General features: G+C 40.0%; 1 protein-coding gene across 1 annotated transcript in view; it reads left to right on the top strand.

Annotated features, from left to right (window-relative positions):
- The window catches only part of GUCY1A2 (guanylate cyclase 1 soluble subunit alpha 2), a 144698-nt gene extending 130767 nt beyond the window's left edge, over positions 1–13931 (top strand). The window contains exon 9 of the mRNA XM_042866872.1: positions 11336–13931. The gene's annotated coding sequence lies outside the window, so the exon portion shown is untranslated. The remainder of the gene's footprint in view (positions 1–11335) is intronic.
- Positions 13932–21619: the final 7688 nt, after the last annotated feature.

Here is a 21619-nt window from a genome sequence, read left to right as displayed (position 1 = left end):
TTCTTACAATCAAGGAAGAGCTGTCTGGGAATGTGAGGGTTTAGGGCAGCATTCATGAGATGATGAAGTTCAAGATCTTGAGTGGAAGAAACAGGGCAATAAGTAGGATCATTACTCAGGAGTTCTAGAGAGCTGACTTAGATGTTTTTGAAAACCTACTTGGAAGGGTCCTATGGGTTAGAGTGTTTAGACTGTAAGGGGGGTTCAAGAGAGCTTGCTGACATTCAGGTGTCACTTCAAGCTTAAGATCAGTGCATCCCTAAGAGTAAGAAATAAAGCAAAGGTGGCAGGAAATCTGCGTGGAAGTTGCACTCATGGATAAACTCAAAGGGAAGAAGGAAGTTTATGAAATGTGGAAAAAGGGTCTGGCCACATGGAAAGAATATAGCAATAATGCCAAAGCATGCAGGGATGTTGTGAGAAAGGCTACAGTGCAGTTGGAAGTAAACCCAGAAACAGTTGGCTCCCTTCCTTCAAAGAAATGTGTTATTCATTGAGCTTTTCTGGAGTTGAGGATGCCGGTGGCAGTAAAGGATGGCATGAATTGAAGATGCTGATTTTGCAGAAGGCTCCAAAGGCAGGAGTTTGACCTTCTGCTGCTACTGTTTGTGCTTCCATTGCCTTGCATACTCTTCCTGTTCTGGTTCAGAATTCTGTTATTTAAAATTTAAAAAACCTCCACTCTTTTTTGTTTTGCAGCATAGTATGTGTAGTGTATGACAGATGGTGAGAAATTCTTATCATTGTTCTTATTAACATCTGTTGTTGACATGACTGCTTACATCTAAAGGAAAAGTAGGATCAAAGGGTTGATCTTGCTCTTATTTGCAGCAAAGACAATACTGCTACAGTGACACAGCAGGCAGTTGCAGAGAGGGGGAGGACAGCAGCAGAAGTTTTCACTGGGGGATTTGGGTGAAATCAGTGCAGTAACTGTCTGCTACATGTCTGATTTTAACTTTCCTAAGCACTAGACTTATCCATGTAGCAAGAAGTTATTCTTCAACAATGTTATTAATTTGCAATGCATGAGCAACTTCACAACAAAAATCTATAAACTGTTTAACTTCATATGCATGTTTGATCTTTTGTGGCTTGGCTTCTAATCATGCATGAAAGCAAATAAAACAGTGACACTGGGGAATGCAGCAACTCAGTCATAGGTCACAAGTCATTCACCTTGGCAGATGCTTACTTGTTCCTGTGGCTTAGAAAGGTTAACCTCCAGTTATCTCTGATCCCAGTGTCACTGCAGCAACTAAATGGCTTCTGAAAGAAACAGCATGGGGCATCTAGTTGGGGCTCTCATTAGAGAGGCCAATACAAGAGATTATGCAAAGTGGCAACTTTGTTGGCAGCCTTAGCAAGAAGAGCATCTGGAGGCAGATGCTAAACTGGCCATCTGCTCTTGGGATTTTAGTTTCCAACGGCGAGTGAGGCTGAACATGTTGTATTTTGGACAAAAAAAAAAAAAAAATACAAAAAAACCCCCCCGGGGGGTTGGGGGGTGTGGTGCCCCGGCGCCCCCTGCCGCCCCTCCCCCCCCCCCCAATTCTAGACACAGCATGAGGCTGCCTAAAACCTGCCTATATTCTGCCTGGGTGTGCTTGTTTCTTTGTGATCACATACAACTGAGTCTAGAGATCTGTTTTTTAAGATGTCCAGGGAAAGGGAGATCGATCCCATTGATTTAAGCTTCTCTAGACCAGTGCTGTCTCTGAAATCTTTTAGTCTGTGCTACTTTTCAGAGTTTTAATTGGCCGAAGAATTGGTAGATGGACAGATAAGCACAGTCCAGGTTGAGCAGTGGTTTGATATGGTGACTACCCAGAACAAGGGCTACTGCAGTTCTAGAAATCTCTTCCTTCTGCTGTCTGAACCACTTACATAAGCTATAAGTGTTGCCAATCACAACTCCTGGATTTTGCGGTGTGTTAAAAAGAGCGTGGTCAACAGGTTGAGGGAGGGGATCCTCCTCCTCTACTCTACCATGGTGAGACCACATTTAGACTACTCTGACAAGTTTTGGGCTCCCCAGCTGAAAGAAGGCAGGGCCCTCTCCTACAAGGAGTCAACTGGAGGGCCACAAAGATGATAGAGAGTCTGGAGTGTCTTCTGTATGAGGAAAGGATGAATAACCTGGGTTTGTTCAGCCTGGGGAAAAGAAGACAGGGGGGATTCTGATTAATGTTTATAAGTGTCTGAAGTGAGGCGGAAGGCAAATGGATGAGGCCAGGATCTTCTCAGTGGTGCAAAGTGATAGGATGAGGAGAAACGGCTTAAAATTTGAACATAGAAAGTTCAATAATAACATAGATCTTCTTTATGGTAAGGGTGATGAAGCAGAACCACTGGAATAGGTTGCCCAAGGTGGTTATGAGGTTTCCTTCCGTGGAGATATTCAAGACTCCCATTTGTGATATTGTGACTCCCATTTATAAGAAAGGTCGTAAGGAGGATCCGGGGAACTACAGGCCTGTCAGCCTGACCTCAGTGCCAGGGAAGGTTATGGAGCAGATCGTCTTGAGGGAGATCATGCGGCATGTGCAGGGTGACCGGGGGATCAGGCCTAGCCAGCATGGGTTCATGAAGGGCAGGTCCTGTTTGACCAACCTGATCTCCTTCTATGATCTAGTGACCCATCTGGTGGATGAAGGAAAGGCTGTTGATGTGGTCTACCTAGACTTCAGCAAAGCCTTTGACACTGTCTCCCACAGCATTCTCCTGCAGAAGCTGGCAGCCAGAGGCTTGGATGGGTACACTCTTGGCTGGGTAAGGAGCTGGCTGGAGGGCCGGGCACAGAGAGTGGTGGTGAATGGAGTCAAATCCAGCTGGCGACCGGTCGTGAGTGGTGTTCCCCAGGGGTCGGTGCTGGGGCCTGTCCTCTTCAATATCTTTATTGATGACCTGGATGAGGGCATCGAGTGCACCCTCAGTAAATTCGCAGATGACACCAAATTGGCTGGAAGTGTGGATCTGCCTGGGGGTAGCGAGGCCATGCAGAGGGATCTGGACAGGCTGGAGAGCTGGGCTGGAGCCAATGGGATGAGTTTCAACAAGGCCAAATGCCAGGTCCTGCACTTCGGCCACAACAACCCCAGGTGACACTACAGGCTTGGGGCAGTGTGGCTGGACTGCGTAGAGGAAATGGACCTGGGGGTATTGATTGATGCTCGGCTGAACATGAGCCAACAGTGTGCCCAGGTGGCCAAGAAGGCCAATGGCATCCTGGCTTGCATCAGAAACAGTGTTGCAAGCAGGAGCAGAGAGGTGATTGTTCCCCTATATTCAGCACTCGTGAGGCCGCACCTGGAGTACTGTGTCCAGTTTTGGGCCCCTCACTGCAAGAAAGATATTGAGGCCCTGGAACGTGTTCAAAGAAGGGCAACAAAGCTGGTGAGGGGTCTGGAACACAGGCCATATGAGGAGTGGCTGAAGGAGCTGGGAATGTTCAGCCTGGAGAAGAGGAGGCTCAGGGGAGACCTTATTGCTCTCTATAACTTCCTGAAGGGAGGTTGTAGTGAGCTGGGGGTCGGCCTCTTCTCTCGTGTCATTAGTGATAGGACCAGGGGGAATGGTTTCAAGCTACGGCAGGGGAGATTCAGGCTGGACATGAGGAAGTATTACTTTTCAGAAAGGGTGGTCAGGCACTGGAATGGACTGCCCAGGGAGGTGGTGGAATCACCGAGCCTGGGGGTGTTCAAGGAAAGGCTGGATGTTGCGTTGAGGGACGTGGTTTAGTAGGAGCTATTGGGAATAGGTGAACGGTTGGACTGGGTGATCTTTTAGGTCTTTTCCAACCTTAGTGATTCTATGATTCTATGATTCTAAGATTCATCTGGACACTACCTAGGCAACCTGTCGTAAGATGCCTGCTTCAGCATGGGGCTTAGACTCAACAGTCTTTTGAGGTCCCTTCCAACCCCAGCAATTCTGTGATTCTATAATCTCATTATGAATGTTCACCTGAGCCATTTGACAGAATGCCTATATAAACCTTGCTAGTTATTCTGTTGTATTAGATGATAATAAAGTATACAAATGCTATAGGGCAGAAGAATAGTTGCTGGGTTATCGTTAATATATTAACGTTAATACATTTTTTGGTTTTGTGATTTTGTTTTGTAGGCCCAAAGTTACTATTAGCAGAAGGTCTTATATTGAGATAACTGTGTTTTAGAGTACTGTTCCTTGCAATACTTTGAAATGACTACTCTTGAAGCAGTAAGTTCAGCCATGCAACTCTATTCCGCTGTAGACTCTTGTATGACAGCTATCACCCTAACAAAGCATTTTTTAACAAAACATGAAATGACACAATAACACCCTGTTGTGTATTGTTTGTCCTTCCATCCTCTTCTCCAAAGGAGAAGAGAATGTAGTGGAATAATTTGATTTTGTGAGGCGTTGTCTTTTTGCTAATTTTCTAAAAATACATGCTGTTATTTACTTAAATAGGGATGGGCAAAATTGGAACTACGGATCAGGATTAGAGAAGGCTTATAACTGTAAACAGAGTGTCTTAAAGACTAGCCTGCTGAGTAAGACTGTTCTCCCATCCTAAAAACAACAGCATTATATGCAAGATAAACCCAAGAATGATGAATATGAGCAATAAAACAGTTATAAGTAATTGATAAGTTCTGCTTTTATAAGCAGCAGTAAATTAATGTTAAGACTGATTAGTAGTCAGAGAAGAGCACTTCTTAAGCTGTTTTAGTATTTGTTTGTTATCAGTGCATCTCTAAGGTATTTTTTCCTTCCCTAGTGAGGCTGAAACACAGTATTGCATCAATATCAGTTCTGGAGCTTATTGCAAAGGAGTGTGGTTGGAAATTAATAGCTATTGAGTACAGGTTTTTTTTAGAAGTGAGCCTATGATAACAAATGACATGGGAAAGAGAAAAGAGGAACAAACATATTCACTGTAAAAGTTTATGTGGCATTTCTGTTTGATTAAAAGACATTCTGAATATTTTTTACAATTAAAGCACAACTGCATCATTCCAGTTATTTGCATTTGCTAGGAGGGAAGTTTTTCAAAGTCCCAAAGACTTTTTCCTCCATCCCATATTCTTTGTCACACAAACTTCTTCTGACAGCCAGAACTCATTTTGCTCAATATCTTGATATTCTGAATGCCCAAATAAGTTTTTAAAATGTGGTTTATAAATCCATATCAGATCTTGAGAGTGTACGGATAAGGAGCCCACAGGGAGAATGCATCAGAAGAAAGTGAATAAAGATTCTGTGCATTTGGAGGTTGGATGATCAGGAGTGTACTATTACTATGTTGCAGAGTGCAAGAATGTGCTGTATGTGATGTCAGTAGGATGAGTTTTAGAATTGATTATCCTCAGAGCTTTAGTGGAGTTGCATGAGAAATCCATTATTTTTGGAGGAGGGAAAGTTATTTCAAGTGAGTTCAATCTCCGATTGCAGAAAAAAAGTTGTGAAGGAAAAGGGAAATCTACAAATTCTTAATGTAAAAAGGAAAGACAGATGCCCCATTTTTGTTCATCGTTTGACTTTTCTGGGATAGGTCTCAGAATTTCTCTAAGTTGAGATGGTGAATGCAAAATATGTCAGTAGCTGTAAAACTTTACAAGTGAGGTACTTTTTCAAGTAGAGTTGAATGCCTTCCAGGTGTGTGTAGGAATATGATACTTCAGTGTTAGCTCTTAAAAAAATTAATGATTCTATCATGCTTCATTAATAAATATTGTTTAGAAATGTCTAAACTGCACGTTTGGAAGTGTTGAGTCAAAGCAAAAAGATTCAAAGATTTAAAGTCTGTGACATAATTTAGAGTTCATGCCATTTCTTCAGAAACAGTTCTATACATGGAGTTTTCAAAAGCAATTGCAGCCAACGGTCATTTATAGTTAATTTCAGGTGCATTAATGCCAAGCAAATCATATTAGGTTAGGCCAAGATTGAATTCAGTTGATTTAGCATGTATTAAGAGGGAGAATGCATCCCCGTGCCAGTCTCTAAATGCACTTCCTAGGATATCTGTGAGCACTATGTCTTCTACTGAAGCCCAAACAAAGCCCACTCCAGGCACAATTCGCATCCCAGTACATGGCATCCATATTTCCTTACAATTAGCAGTTAAGTTGCAGCCATTAATGTTTTTGATGCTAGAATATTGCTTATTAACCTCATACCTTGCTGCCCACTTTTATCTGGGATCCAGTAGACTTCAGAGTACCAAGAGATTATGGAACTCCTGTGAGACTGAGTGAGTTTCTGCTATCCTAAGTCTAAGTATTTACAACTTCTGATGGAAAAGCAAACGTATACATGGAGAGAAGCACATCAGGGACAAGGGCCAGAGTTTCAAAGGGCCTTGGACTGAGCTCTGAACCAGAGGTGAGTGGGAAGATTCAGGGATGCTGCTGTACAACTCCCATCCTTCTCCCACCCTTCCATCTCTGCTATCGCCATTCCTGCCCTTGGCCATCTGCAGTGATTTCCATTGCAGTCCTGGTTGGGGAGGCCGTGGGAAAGTTCTTGGGAAGAACAGTCCTCTGTTCTGTGAACTGTCATTCTCTCCAGAGAAAAGGAATTAGGAGCAGTATTGTCTTCCCTAGCTGAGAAAACTTGCAGATTTTCCATGTAAACAGTTTCTATAATTACCAGGAAAACAAATCAGAGAGGCATAGCTGTGCAGAAGGGGCATCCTGCTTTGTATGTGCTGCTGCGATAATGAAATCCAAACCCTGCACAACTGCAGGCGCATTATTCTCACTTGCTTTAAAGGTCAGCTAAGACGCTAATTTCTCAAATGGGCTCATAGCTCTGAGACATCGTAACACCAGTCGCTTCTTCCAGCAAATTGCAGTTGTCAGAGAAACTGGATTAGTAGCTCACAGAGCTAAAAATAGGCACTGTGTGTCTGCCAGAGAAGCTTGGTTCAGGAGCAGAGGTGAAGGCAAATCAAAGTGTCATAACATGGAGAAAAAGCCTTGGGTTGAGCAGTTTTTGTTGTCGCAAGTTAGCTATAAAATTACACTCAAAATAACCAGAGTTGCCAACTGGAATAATGTCAGGATTTAGTGTTGATTCTGTTTTATTCACCTTCTGGATCCAGCCTTCAGGTGCTGCTTTATCAGCTGCATCAGGCTGGCAGCAGTTGCATGCAATTTGTACTATGATTTAAGCAATTATTTTTACTTCTGTGTTCAGAAGCAGACCAACTTACAGACCAGGAATAATCTTTTTTCTCAGAAGGAGCAGTGAGGCAGTGAGTGGCACAGGCTGCCCGGAGAGGTGGTACAGGCACTGTCCCTGGAGATGTTCAAGAAAAGGGCATGGGTTAGTGGGCATGGTGGGGATGGATTGATGGTCTGACTGGATTAACATAGTTGTTTTTTCTAACTTTAATGATTCTATAATCTTTACCACTTTCTTTAGAAATTCATTCTGTAGGATGTGCCTTTTCTGTGTACTGTCGGTAAAATCTCTGCATTTTAGATTTGAGGCACTGTCAAGTGTAGGGTATAAACAATAACTTCTATCAGTGAATGAAATTGCTGCAAAAAATATTAGTAAATATTGTAAATAATTTGTAAATTCTGTGCTTTTGGCACCCACTGCTCATCATTGTCAGAGGGGATGGGAATACTTCTGATTTTAGATTTAGATAGCATCAGTTCCATTTATCTGGTGTTACTGCAGTATTAAGGACTGGTAGTGAAACAGGAATGTTGGGACAAGCAGCACCAGCAGTTGTCTGTGTTTCACGTCCTACACATTGTGCACGCATTTCATGTTATACTTTATATTATAGAACATAATATGACAAAATATACAGAAAAATGTTTGGGAATTAAAAACACAAATATGTGGATGCTGCAGTGCATGATAGCTATCCTGAGATAGTAGGTGGTTTTATCGTTTACTTCTGGGATCGTTCTGAGCTGTCACACATCCTTGGCATCCATCCTTGTTTTGGTGGAAGGCATGATCTTCTCCAGCCCTATAGCTGATACTAATCAGCTATGTTTGGAGCTCTTACAGACAATTGTGGAAAAGTAACTCAGTGCTACTTACTGATAAAGTTCTAGTGATTTATATTTCTTTAGTGAGATAAATCAACGATTACAAGACTTTTTCAAAAACAAGCCAGTGTTATTGGCATAGACTTCACAGCTTGGACTCATCAAGTCATGATTCAGACTCATCCCAAAGTCTCTGAATACATGCTGAACTTTGCATGCAGAATTCTCCTAAAAGAACGATCACAATTTGAAAGTTTTTTTGTCTCCATACTGTCTGACCCCTCACTCCTCCCATCCAAAGGAAAACTCATGAAAGTTATGAAACTGTGAATAGGAAACCTCATGTTTCTGCTACTTAGATCTGTCACTTTCCTCCAGGAGTCAAATACAATTCTCAAATTGGTGGTTTACCTGGCAATTTGTTCAGACTCATCTAAATTTCCTCTGCAGGTAACTCCAGAATGATTACTCTTTGATGCCTTAGAGATCTATCTTTTGCCTTTTCCCTTTGATTTCAGTGTTGCCAAAGTAAAACCTGAGGGCTAATTTCTGTCTGAGCTGCTTCAAACACCTCCTGTAACAGGGCCAGATATGTGCAGAGGTAAGATGTAGCTACAAGTAAGAAATCTGGTTTATTGTAGGAAGGAGAATATTCACTTGAGTCTGTGGTACTCAGTTTTAGGAGTAGGAATTTAGGAGTTATCAGCCATTAGTGGTCAACTGTTTGCTCAGAGCAGAGCAAAGGGAAGGAGCAGTTCAGTGAAGTTTTACTCTCAGCTTTCTGGTGGCTGAGAATTGCCCCTTGTTTCTCACTTCTCTGTTTTGCAAACTGGATGAAAGTATTTAGTATCCTAAAATGTGAATACTGACCAACTCAAGGTCTGCTCTCCTGGAAGTGGGCCAATCTTCCCTGAGTGCCAATGAGTTCTGAAAATTGATTTTATTGTGTTCTGTAACACTGTAATGCTGCAAGCACGTACGCAAGTAATGCAGCGTATATCAACAAAGAATGCTTACCATAAAGGTAATGTTGGATGTCATTAAGTAATAGTGGAGCTCTGACAGGGTTTAGAGCACTGTGGTGTTTGTGAACAGTAGTAGTTTGCATAGGATTTCTTGTAGAGCTGATGGTAACCCAACTAACAGCAATATTTCTGTTTCAGTAATGTATAGGAGAGGTAGAGTGGTATCTCTGTACACTTCTGTTACCTTAATGGTTATGAGATCAATTTAGTACTACATGAATCTGGTATTATTTTCAAACTGTGACCTGTAATCTTCTAGGAAAAAATATGGCAGGTTAGACTCTTACTGAGAGCTCATGTGGACAAAAAAGCTCAGCAAAGCATGTAAGCCAAGATCTTCCCACACTGAAACCAATGGGGTAACAACAAAATCCAGACTGGTTTCTTACTTTTCCTAGCTGTCAAGAAAGGAATCCACCTACCAAAAGAAACAGAACCCGCGCAAAATATCTCATGCTGCATTTCAGTTTTGTTATTGTGAATTTATTTGGCATTTAATGGTCTGGAAGTTACAGTACCTCTGGTTGAAAATTACTGTTTCAGTTATGGCTGTTTCCCAGACCAACTGAACTTATGATTAACCAAAGACTTATCTACTTGAAAACAAAACAGTGAAGTTTGGTTCTATCATTTGTGACTTTGACTGGAAGCAGCTGACGTGCGCAATACATGTACTGACCAAACCTGTGTCGTGTCATTCAGCAAGAATTATTCAAGGCTGCAGCACTGGTATAGCACGGCAGAATTCAGTATTAATCCCTCTGTGGAAACACAAATCTATGTAATAAATTGATGTGCCATATGTGTAGGCCATGGGAAAATTGTGCGTGCAGTGAATTACATACAGGCTTAAAAGCTTTAACATTTGTACTGCTCTTCCTATAATAGAATGTATATCTTGATAGCTGTGACCCTATGAGCTTCTGACAAATATGTAAGCTAAAGTTTATTCTTCTTGTTTTGAAACTGACATTCTGTGAATTGTTGTTTACACAGTCCTCCACAGAACAAGGAATCTTTCTCCATGAGTTGCTGGAAAACAAAAAAGCAGACGCTATCTGTAAACCTTGCAGGCTGGAGAGATCAATCAGGGAATGTTGGTCCTGAATCTCTTTCTGGCGAGTTGCTTTTTTTTTTTTTTTTTTTTTTTCTCTCCACTAAATGCAAACAGTAAAAAGGCCAATAATCTGGGCCTTCTTTAGAAGAAACAAAACATATATTCATGGCCTGGTCAGCTTCTGTTGATACTTTTGTCTTTCTACTTCCTTTCACTTAAACTTTGATGTTATGAGTCTTGCTGACTATAACAATGGAGGGCAGTTTGCCTTCTTTGCTCTTCCTTTATCCAAAGAATTCAAGGTCTCAAACAAGAAGAAGAAACTTTACAGAACACATGCAGACATGTTGTTAACAGAGAATGGAAAGGTAAAACAGCCTTCTAAAAACATTCCAGTTTATCTTTTAATGACATGCCTGCACTGCACTGGGGCTTCACATTTTGCTTTCATAGTGTGACCTGCTATAATGTTGTTTGTTACAATGAGGTTCTTTTAGATTGTCCAAAAAATTTTACTGTTTGTCACTATATTAGAAACATAACGTACACTCTATAAGGAAAGCAATATACAATATACTATACATCTTCTATTTCAATGCCTCTAGTTTTAGGCTAGTATTCATATAAATGTTTATAAACAAAATACAGATTTTATTGTTCATTACAGGACCAAGCAAAGAAGTTTTGCCTTGTCTGAGTACTAAAGGTTGTCTAAACAGTAACATTTCTCTTCAACAACTTCTCTTTTCTCGTGCTTCTAGTTAACTTGTGGTGGGCTTTATCCTACCCCAATCCTTCGTAAATGCGTTTGAAAGGGAAAGTAATGAGCTCTCTTAGCGCATGATCTTTGCACAGTACCTGATTCATAAATAAATCTATAATCTCATTTATGAGTTGCTAGTTACCAACAGAACAGCAGAGATACCTCTGAAATTCAGCTGAGTGCATTCTGAAGAACCTTGCGTTACCTCTCAGTTTTGCAAAATTTCTTGAGTCTTTATAGAAGGCATATTTTCTGAAGCTTTTGATGTGGATACAGCCTTCATCAAAAATTGTTCTAATTTCTGCTTCCTGTTTTATCTTGAAGTTTAATGATATGGAGAATTTATTTAAAAAAATCATATGGGTTTCCTTCAAGAGAGTTCTCACTTCATTTGACCTATTCCTCAGGTAGGTAGCTCGCATTAATTACTTTTTATCATATTAGTAACATAATAACCAGTAAAAAATTTTGGTTTTTTTTCCAGAGAAACTATACAGAAGAACATTTTCTTCCTGACTGTGACCAGGATAACCAACTTATATTTCAGAGAGAAAGCAGTGAATAGGTGATCAAATAAGATACTGGTACAACAAATCCAGAAGTTTTATATACAGAGAGAGTTGAAAAGGGAAGTTACCTGGTTACTTTATCCAATCATTCTGTAAATGCAATTCAGCTGCCAGGTCTGACTTCAATCATCACAAATGTAGTGTATTCTATGGAAAGCGTTGTCAGAGCTTTGCTTTCTAAGCACTGCAATAACATGGTTTGAAAAGTACCAGCTCATTTGCACTTCCAGGTGCTCAAGATACCATCCAGACAGTACTTACTATTTTTCTCCAACCATTCAGAAAGTTAGCGTGAATCTATGTCTCTGCATTACTCCAGTACCACAAGTGGGGAGTGCATCGGGTAGTTTGCTGCAAACTTGTTTCCCATGCAATGAAATGGATGAGTAACTGCTTCATCACTTCTGTGATAACTTTTTTTTTTTTTTTTGGTCTGTTTTTTTTCTGACACCTCTTCAACTGTGTCATTAGCTCTGTCTCGGCTGCTAGAAGTCTGCTGGATAAAGGCCAGACTACAGACATGCACTAAAAAGTCTGTATTTCAGATTAGAGTAGTTTTGTATGGGTATGTTGAGCTTTCTGCTAGGAACAGACCAAGTTTGCAAATGTACTTGGCTCATCTCAGCCAGTGGAGCTGAAGTTTATAGGCACAACAGATGCTGACATGCTGCTCACTTAGCACAGACACGTGGTCATGCATTTCACTCTGATGAATCCTTGGGTAAAAAATGAAATTTGCAGCATTTTGGATTTTGTATGTAAAGTAGTACATGACTTCTACTGTGTGCTCTCTGTTATATGAAATATGTTGGAACAAAAAAGATAATGGGAGAGAGGGTGTGAAGTGTGAGGAAAGTTGTGATGTAGAACTCATTTGTCAAAATTTGTGTTCTTTTAAAACTTGTTTCCTATTGCCACATGTGAAAGTGACACCATTCAAATACAACGGTCAGTGCTGATCTTTGGTCTTATAGAAGATGTACCTGAGCTCGGGAGGTAAATATTTACTGAGTAGCTACAGCACTGGTGTGGGGCAGGAGGTGACTGTCCTTTTTAATAAGCATTATTTGATGACTAATTGCTGAAGTGATTAATATCCAAATTCCATATTGGGATTCAGCAAATAAGGTGCATTTTCCACAAATCAAGGCTTTGTGAATTTTGAATGCTACAGTGAATCAGGAGTGATCTGTAGTGGTCCTAAGCCTCCACTAATAAATCAGGTTGTTACAGCACAGTCAAAGCCTTTGTCAGTGTTGCCATGCCCAAAACCAAGTGTTCTGAACAACTACAGACCAAACTTCTCCCTCATCCTTGCGATGAAAAATCATTGGGCTGTTGTTACAGCTAATAGGAGTCCTTGGGCTAAAAGTCTGCAAAAAGCTTTGAAACCATATCCCACCCTCCTTGCTGTGTAAGACATCAATGGTCTGATCCTGCAAGCGTTGTATTTGCTGGGTAATGCTTAGTCTGCTAACAGAACCATAATCCGGCACACTGGTGTAAAGTGCTCTGTGTGGAGCAAGACAGCACTTCCCCTTACCTGCATCTGGATTTTACATGTAGTTACATGGGCCAGTTAGGCTGCGGTCCTGCATGTGCTGAAGTGAAAAGGAACAAAAGGGATGCGGGGGGCCTCAAAGTGTACTTTAGCCTTCTGCAAACACCGTGAGTGAGGTGGTGGGACTGCAGCCATACCTCATGCATGGGTGGCTGGAGAGAGGGGTCACACACCCAGTACATAATGCAGCATTTCAGATATATGAGGACTTATTTTTCCATCTGTTCTGCCCACATTCCTGCATATTTTATGAATCAGGTCTGTGATCAATGGTTTGACCAAATTGTTTGCTGAGGTTTCGTGAGGGTTACTATCTCTTTGGTTTGCAATGTAAATAATACTGTACATCTGCTATTTTATGATACAAATGCCCTGTGAATTGCTTATTTTTAAAATGTTACAGCTCTGCCATGTTTATTTACAATGCCATCTTACAGTATTGGTTTAATATACAATGTATCTGTATGGCATGAATTAAATTGCTTATATTTTACCAATATTTATCAATATTTTATATTGATAAAAATATCAATTTTTTTTCTAAGATTATTATGCTCCATCCTATGCAGTATCATAAATGTTTCTTAAGTGGCTCATTATGTCTGGAAATATTGCTTCCATTTCGTAGTGCAGACATAAGAACCAATATTCCTGATCAAAATCGTCAGATATATCATCTACTAATTTCAGATTAGAAAGACATGTACAAATATGTAAGCATTTATAGGTGATCCGAACATCCACTGTATCTTCCTTGCTTTTCATGTAATGATATATTTTAATCATTTTGTATAATTTTTATTTGTAATTAATTGTGAGTCATACACAGTGTAAATAATATTTCATTATGCAAGATTTCTAGGTAATCAAGATGACAAAATAAGTGAATTTGTATATGAGAAGGATTTGACGGTAGATTGGGATGACATAAAATAAAGTGGTGATGACTATGTTCTGTTTACACTGTTCAATTCCAAACTATGTTAAAGAGAAAACCCAAACATTTTGTTTGCCCTTTAATGTCCTACCAGCTATTTGCAGCATATTCACATCAATAAGTCATGCAAAAGTCTATTAAAATTCACGATGAATCATTGAAATTTTCCCTTTGTTGACAGCTAACCCATGAAAAGCAGGATTATGTATTGTAATATTAAGGATAGTAAAACCCAAGTGAATGGAAACAGTCCAGGAAATCAACAAAGATATTTGCACAAAAAGAACCCCTTTTCACTCCTAGCTCTCAAAGCTTCCCTTCAACCACATACCTAGATGTACTGTCAAACAAAAAACTAGGGAAATATAAGAAAAGGTAGATGCTTAAGTATACACAACCTGTATTTCTTTATCAGAAATCTCCAGTTGCCATGTAAAAACCTTAATAAAGCCTTTGTTCTTGACTGAGTTTTTGGAAATAGCTGCTTAAAAAGGGTAACAGATTTTTAGAAAGGAAATGCCTGGTTTGGGTGATACTGTAAATAATTACTTACTGTGACTGTTTGGTTCTCGGTTCTGTAGAAAAGCAGAACCAGAATTAGGCCTTGAAGAACAGAATTTTTAATTGGGTCTCATTATAATGAAATGCCAACATTAGTTTATTTATGCCCACGTAAGAACAAAGGAAGCTGGATCACTGTAACATCATCAGACTTACAGATTCTACTCATGTTGCCCACTTTTTCATTCCTTCGTCATCTTTTCTACATCCCCAACCGAGAATATGACTCATTCTGCTTCGCTGTTTTTTTAGTGAAGACCATTAACTAGAATTGGTTGCACTACTTTTATGGGGAATGTGTTATTGGGAGAAAATGGAATTTCAGGTAATTCAAAATGTTGGCAGAGGAGTTTGGTTCTGACGTTTCAGTACTGAATACACATGGCTTTTAGGTAGCTAAAACTAAATGTTAGAGTTATTCTTTCATTCTTTCTCACATTTGAACATTTATTGCTCTTTGCCACAGCTAGGTTTAAGACAGGGGAATATTTTCCAAGAGAGAGATTGGTTATTTTCTATTTGTGTCTTAACTAGTTATTACTTAAAATTCTTCCAAAATGTTTTAGAATGTTTAGTTGGGAATTATACGTAGGAGTCAGTTCTGGTCCTCCATAGCCTGGGGAATACTAGGTCCCAACCAGGAAATGATGAGAAAAACAGTTCTCAGAGACTTCCTGGCTGAGGAAGTTACTCTTCTAGTGCCATTACATTGCCTTTAGGGATCTCACTTTGTCTCATGAAGTACATTTATGACACTATGACTGTAAGGAGTGCTTTCAGCTTAAAGATCATATGCAGTCCAGATAATTTTGGCACAGAAGGATTTGATTAAAAAAAAAATAAAAAAATCAAACAAATGTACAAAGATGCATGTCTTCCAGAAATTAAATAGATAAGAATTGCTTAGATATGAAAAGATGTGGCTGTGAAAAAGGCCTCAGGGTACTGTGGTGAAAATGGATAGAAAATGATTATTATGTTTCTTACAATGCCAGAATTAGAGGGCAGTTAGTAAGGTTAGAGGCAGCAGATTAGCAGCAAATAATGCAAGAGAAAGTACTTTTTTTCTCACAGAGTGTGTAATCAAATTATGGCTCTCAGTGCCAACTGAATATTTCAGTTCTTAATATAGAAACAATTAGAAAATTTGACGGAGGGTAGATTCATCATCTTATTTTAAATACATTGAATGGGGTGCTATGATCAGGCAGCCACTAATTATGTGGTCCAAGAGCCTCAGAGAGTGCCCCAGCCAGCGGTCTCATCATGTTCTCCACAGTGTAGCATTCACCACTGGATGTTCTCACAGACTGGGTACTGGGTAGAAAAACCTTTCAAGAAATCAGAAAATTCTTATTTTAAATTCTGATGTAGGAGGCACTGGGAAAAGAGGGACCAGAATCATTTGCTGGGGAGAATAGCAGGAAGAGAATTTGAAAGTCATACCAGCACTAGGAGGAGATAGTGTGAGTTTCTCAAGAAACGTGTAGACATGGTACCAAGGAACGTGCTTTAGTGGGCAGCATTGATGGTACATGAACTGTTGGGCTAGATGATCTTACGGGTTTTTTCTAGCCTTAATGATTCTATAACTCTATGATAGTGAAACACTGTCAAAAACGATACACAGACTGGACAACACAGTTGGTCTGAAGGAAAAGGCAGGGTCACATCTGGGAGCATGGAAAAGATATTGACTGGAGAAGTTCATACAGAGGTAGTTCATACAGGGAGATTGCAAAGGCAGGTTTTTGCTGAAACTTCTCAGCTCAAACAAGTTTCTGGTCATCTTTCATGGTTTTTTCCCTGTTCCCGGAAAGGCAAAGAAAACCCACGTGGATTAAGAAGATAAAGACCCATCAATAGGCCAAGACTGATGTTATAAGAAAGAGCTGTGAGTGGTTCATCATCTTCAGCAGATGGCACTTTTTACTGTGTTGAATCTACTGGAGTTCCTGGAGCATAAGCCTCCTGGGATTACAGTGTAAGATATTTTTAATAGCAGATCTAATAAAAAATGATCATTTGAGTTTTTTTATATGTAATATCTCTCCATGATTTCAGTACACAGGCAGAGACAATTAAAAAATAATGCTGAGTAAAGGACCCGTGCCTGTAAGTCTTCAAAAACAAAAGCTTTTTCCCACGCTGTATATGCATGCATACCACATAATGTAATTTAGTTTTACTAGACTCCTAAAACACAGGCATGTGTAAGATGCACAGGCTCACTAGAATGGAAACTGAAGTTGAGGACTGGTTTTATTCAATATTTTCATTAAAGGCCTTAGTGTAGAGGAGGAGCAATTATATCTGTTGATGGCACAAAAATAGGAGTTCTTATCAACACAGTAATAGCCAAGTGAAATAAGGGAGGAATGGAACAGACTTCAGACATAAAACAGAAGTAGGATGAAAGGATAAGTAATGCGTGCCAGGATTAATTGCAGGTATTCCTGTAATAGCTGGAAGCTCATAATTTAGAAATGACAGAAGAAAAAGAGATAGAAGGATACTGACTGAGAAATGTATGATTACAGCTACTAATGTCACATGAGAAAATCAAATGCAATCACAAGAGAGATGTTTCTGATAGATACAGGGCAATATCATGAGGTACTTGTGGGATTATATCTGGAATACTGTCTGTAATTCTGACTGTTTTCATTCAGGAAAGAAGTGTATTTCTGTGACTGACAGTAAGATAAAGCCTAAGGGAAATATCGTCCATTCACTGACTTGTTTCCTTTTCAGTAGACTGAATTTTTTCAAAGTGTGTGTGTGAAACACTTTAAACGTGTCTGATGAAATGGTGTCTCTGAGTGCAGAATGCAACATCATCAAAATGTTTGAGGTGCAGGACCTGGACTTGTTGAACTTCATCCCATTGGCCTCCATCCACCTATCCAGCCCTCTGTAGGGCCTTCCTACGCCCAGGCAGATAGACGCTTTCTGCAAGCTTGGTGTCATCTGCAAACTTACTGAGGGTGCACTCAATGCCCTCATCCAGGTAATCAATAAAGATCTTGAACAGTACAGGCCCCAGTACCAACTTTTGGAGCACCACTCATAGCTGGTCACCAGCTGGATTTAACTCTATTCATTACCACTCTCTGGGCCCAGCCCTTCCTCCTGTTTTTAACCCAGCAAAGAGTGTACCTGTCCAAGCCATGGGCTGCCAGCTTCTCCAGAATGCTATGGGAGATAGTGTTGAAAGGTCCGCCAAAGTTTAGGCAGACTACATCAACAGTCTTTCCCTCATTCTCCAGGCTGGTCACAGAATAGGTTGGTCAAGCAGGACCTGCCTTTCATGAACCTATGATGTCTAGACCTGATTCCCCAGTCCTGCACATGCCATGCAATCTCTCTCAATATGATCTACTCCATAATGTTACCTAGCACTGGGGTCAGGCTGAAAGGCCTGTAGTTCTCTGAATCCTCCTTATGACCTTCTTTTAGATGTGAGTCACAGTGGCAAGCCTCCAATCCTCTGGGATCTCTCCAGTTTACCAGGAACACTGATAGATAATGGAAAGCATCTTGGCTATCACCTCCAACAGCTCCCTCAGCATCCTCGGGTGGTTCCCATCCTGCGAGTTATGATGAAGTGTTCAGTTTCATTTCTCCCCTCCCTGTCTTCATGGATTTCCATCTTCTGACCCTTTGTTTCTCTCAGATATAAAGACACACCACTTTGAGAGAAGTTGATCTGATTTCCCATTTATGTTACCAAGTATTATGTTATTGGAATACCAAAAAGCATTCCTATAAGACTAAGACATATTGTTCTAGCTATTCCAGACCTTGAGAAGCCTTTATAGGAAATCCTGTCTATGAAATGTGAAACAAATGTATATATTATATTTATAATCTTCAACAAATATAATTATTTACTTTGTGTGTGTATACTGTGTTACTTGTAAAGCTTTCCTTATAGCACAGCATTTTGTAACAATGTAAGAGATCAGGATTAAAATAGAATCCAGGACAGAGCTTGAACTGAAATGAGCACAAATCCATCCAAAATAGTATTATAGAAAAAATGAAAGATGGAAGGACGTGAAGGATAAGCCAGGCTAAGCAAGACTTCCTAATGGGAAAAGAAGAACGGAAATACGTGTATTACCTGTAGAAAACTCTTCAGAAATGTATTGTCAGGAGATGATGAGATTCTGTTTAAATCACTTAAGAGTGGTATTGTATTCCATTATAAATGTCTTCTGAACAACCAATAGTGGCAGTTGTAATAGTCTTGAATTCCAGGATAAGTCAAGTTTTAAAATTAGTTTGAGCACTGGAGATTGTAGATTGTAAGGAGAAAAGAATTATCTCTTGATGTTTCTGCTGCTATTCAAGAAAGACATTTTCTGCAATCAAAAAGGAGATTATTAGTAGAAAAAGGAAGGATTACTATTCATCTCAGGCTGATTTATTTTATACTGGTATCAAAGAACGTGCTTCTCCATGTCTCCCCACATTTTGTTTTCTGAAGAATACTTCTCACTGTACTGTTCCTCCTCTACAATGAAAAGTTAATGCTGTAGCATTCATTTGATTAAGAGGAGCTACTATTCAGAGATCTCCACAAAATGCACACTGCACACACATGAATAGTACAAGATATTCCTTACAACTCTTACTGTTAATGACATGCAGGCAGATAAACTCATTGCCCACTTCACTATCCAGTGGGAACTTCTCTGCGTTAACTGTAATGATACTGCCGCTCGCTTTTTTTCCTTATGTAAATAAGTGATATCATGTATGTGCATTCCTTCTTTAAGCTCTATGACACAATTCTCATTGTCACTGTTTACAGTTAGATTCTCAATTTCTTAATTAGGCTCTGACACTGTCAACTTTGAAAAATCTGGGATCTCACTCAGAAATGAACAGACAAGTGACATGACTCACTGATAGCACATTGGGAGTGTGTTCTAACTCCTTCTCTCCCTATGTGCTTCAGTTGGTTTGGTGGATGTGAAGAAATAAACCTTAAAGGCAATGCTTTTGAAACGACAAATCATGGAATCATAGAATAATTAACGTTGGAAAAGACCTGTAAGATCATCTAGTACAACTGTCCACTTACCACCAATATTGCCCACTAACCACATCCTTCAGTGCCACATCTCCATGTTGCTAGAGCACCGCCAGAGATGGTGACTCTACCACCTCCCCGGGCAGCCTTTGCCACTGCTTCACCACTCTTTTGGAGAATAGGCTTTTCCTAATAAGATATGGTGGAGAAACTAAGTAAGAAGTAAATATTTATGTAAATAGTAGGAAAAAAAACAACTTTGACAAAGGAGAAGAATTCAATTAACTATGACATATAGAGAATGAATCATATCTACTGTAGAAAGCAGAAAAGCAAAGTGCTGTTATGGAGAAGCATAGGCAGGAGGAAGGAGAAGCAAATTCTCTAGTGAGACCATTCCCTGAATATACCAGACCAAGAAGTGACAGGGGACAATGACACGAAGGCAGGTAAGGCTGCCCTCCTGGGAAAATGAAGCCTGTGCTTTCATCTTTTGTGCAGATTTGTTGTGTTCTAACAGAATTTAATTTGCCATTTCATGTGAAGTAATGGTGTTGATAATTCAGTCTCTTTCTTCTTTCTGCTATTCACGGTCCTGATTGAGCTGAGATTGTTTTAAATTTCTCTGTAGCAACTTCTACCAAATATGTAAGTTATTTTCCTAACTATTTAAGAGGCAAGTTACTGAACAATCAAACCCAAACAATTCCTTTTTCTTTTGAAAATCTCATGACTGCACAGAGTTCTCCAGCTGCTAGCACGGAAACCCAGTTTGACTCATTCAGTGATGATGTCTGGTACAAAATGAGTCTGCCAGAGATAATTCATTTTTCACAGTGGCTAAAACATAAATTTGTTTCTCTTGGTATACTCAGAGACTGAGAAAAGGGTCACGGGGGAAATACTGGGGTAAGGAGAAGAAAGAAAATGAAGTCCAAAGGGATATGGCCTCAGACAATGAAAAATTAAGAATAATCTCCCCCAGGAGAGCTCCAGGAGATAACAGAACAGTGAGGTACAGACCACACCAGTTTGTGAAGACAGCAACAACAGAATTCACATTGCAACACTTTCACAGTCCTATGATGAGTTAGAAGACACCAAAGAGGCGATTGGTTTAAACCTTTTGTATGTGATTCTAGAGTTTGATGATCCTTATGGGCCCCTTCCAACTTGGGATATTGTGTGATTCTATGATCTTAAGCAAAGTAAGACCCAGAGTACAATTTCTGTTGTTAATGCACAGTAAGCTGTGTCGGAAGTTTTGGTGCCTTGGGAGCAGGTCCATTTTGTCCTTTGGTTTTGCTAGTAGACCAGCAAGCAAATTATCTGTTAGGGGAACTGTGTCTGGCACCTCTGCAGCCCCTTGCCCTGCCTGGTACTGCCTGCTCATTGTCAGAAGGGTGGATTTGTCCTGCAAAATAGACATAAACACAGCCCGAAGATATTATGTGCTATGACATCCCCTCTTATTTTCACATCAGGAAAATCCATTACCACTCAGTCTGAACTTCACAGCTGTAGATGAAAATCCTCATCTAATGATTTACTTTTTGCTTTATTTATTAATGACATATTTCTCTTCTTAGCAGAAAATGCCCTACAGAAATAAATCCAGATTGACTTAAAGCTCTGGTATGGCACTTTTTAGGTTCAAGTTCATTTTTTCTAGAAAGCAACCCCATGAACACCCTAATCTTCGTTGTCATCCAACAGGATAGTTTCTACACTTGCTCCTCCGCCAAATGACGATCGCCAGTTTGTGGTCTCAACACTAGGACTCAGACACAGATCTGCCAGGGGTTAACATGCAGCACTTAATGGTCCTCCTCTGCAGGACTGGAGTAAACCCAGGCATAGACTGGAGTCTTGGTAGGAGAATGATGCTTCAGCTTTCTTATTGCAATAAACTAAAATAATAAATAATGGAACATTAAAATCTTGTAGCAGGCACTGTTGCACTACCAGGTTTCATAACTTTCCTGAGATATTACTTTATTGTAATTAGTAAAACAACCATGACCACATCAGTGGGTGACTGCTGTTTTGGTGAGATACAGCTTTTGCAGCGCATATTTGTGTCACCGTAGGCTCGTAGA

This window comes from Lagopus leucura, unplaced genomic scaffold, assembly GCF_019238085.1.
Source record: "Lagopus leucura isolate 7727_CA_CO unplaced genomic scaffold, USGS_WTPT01 Super-Scaffold_100001, whole genome shotgun sequence".
NCBI lineage: Eukaryota > Metazoa > Chordata > Aves > Galliformes > Phasianidae > Lagopus > Lagopus leucura.
Note: the sequence above shows the minus strand (reverse complement) of the source record. Positions and strands in the feature narration are given on the sequence as shown.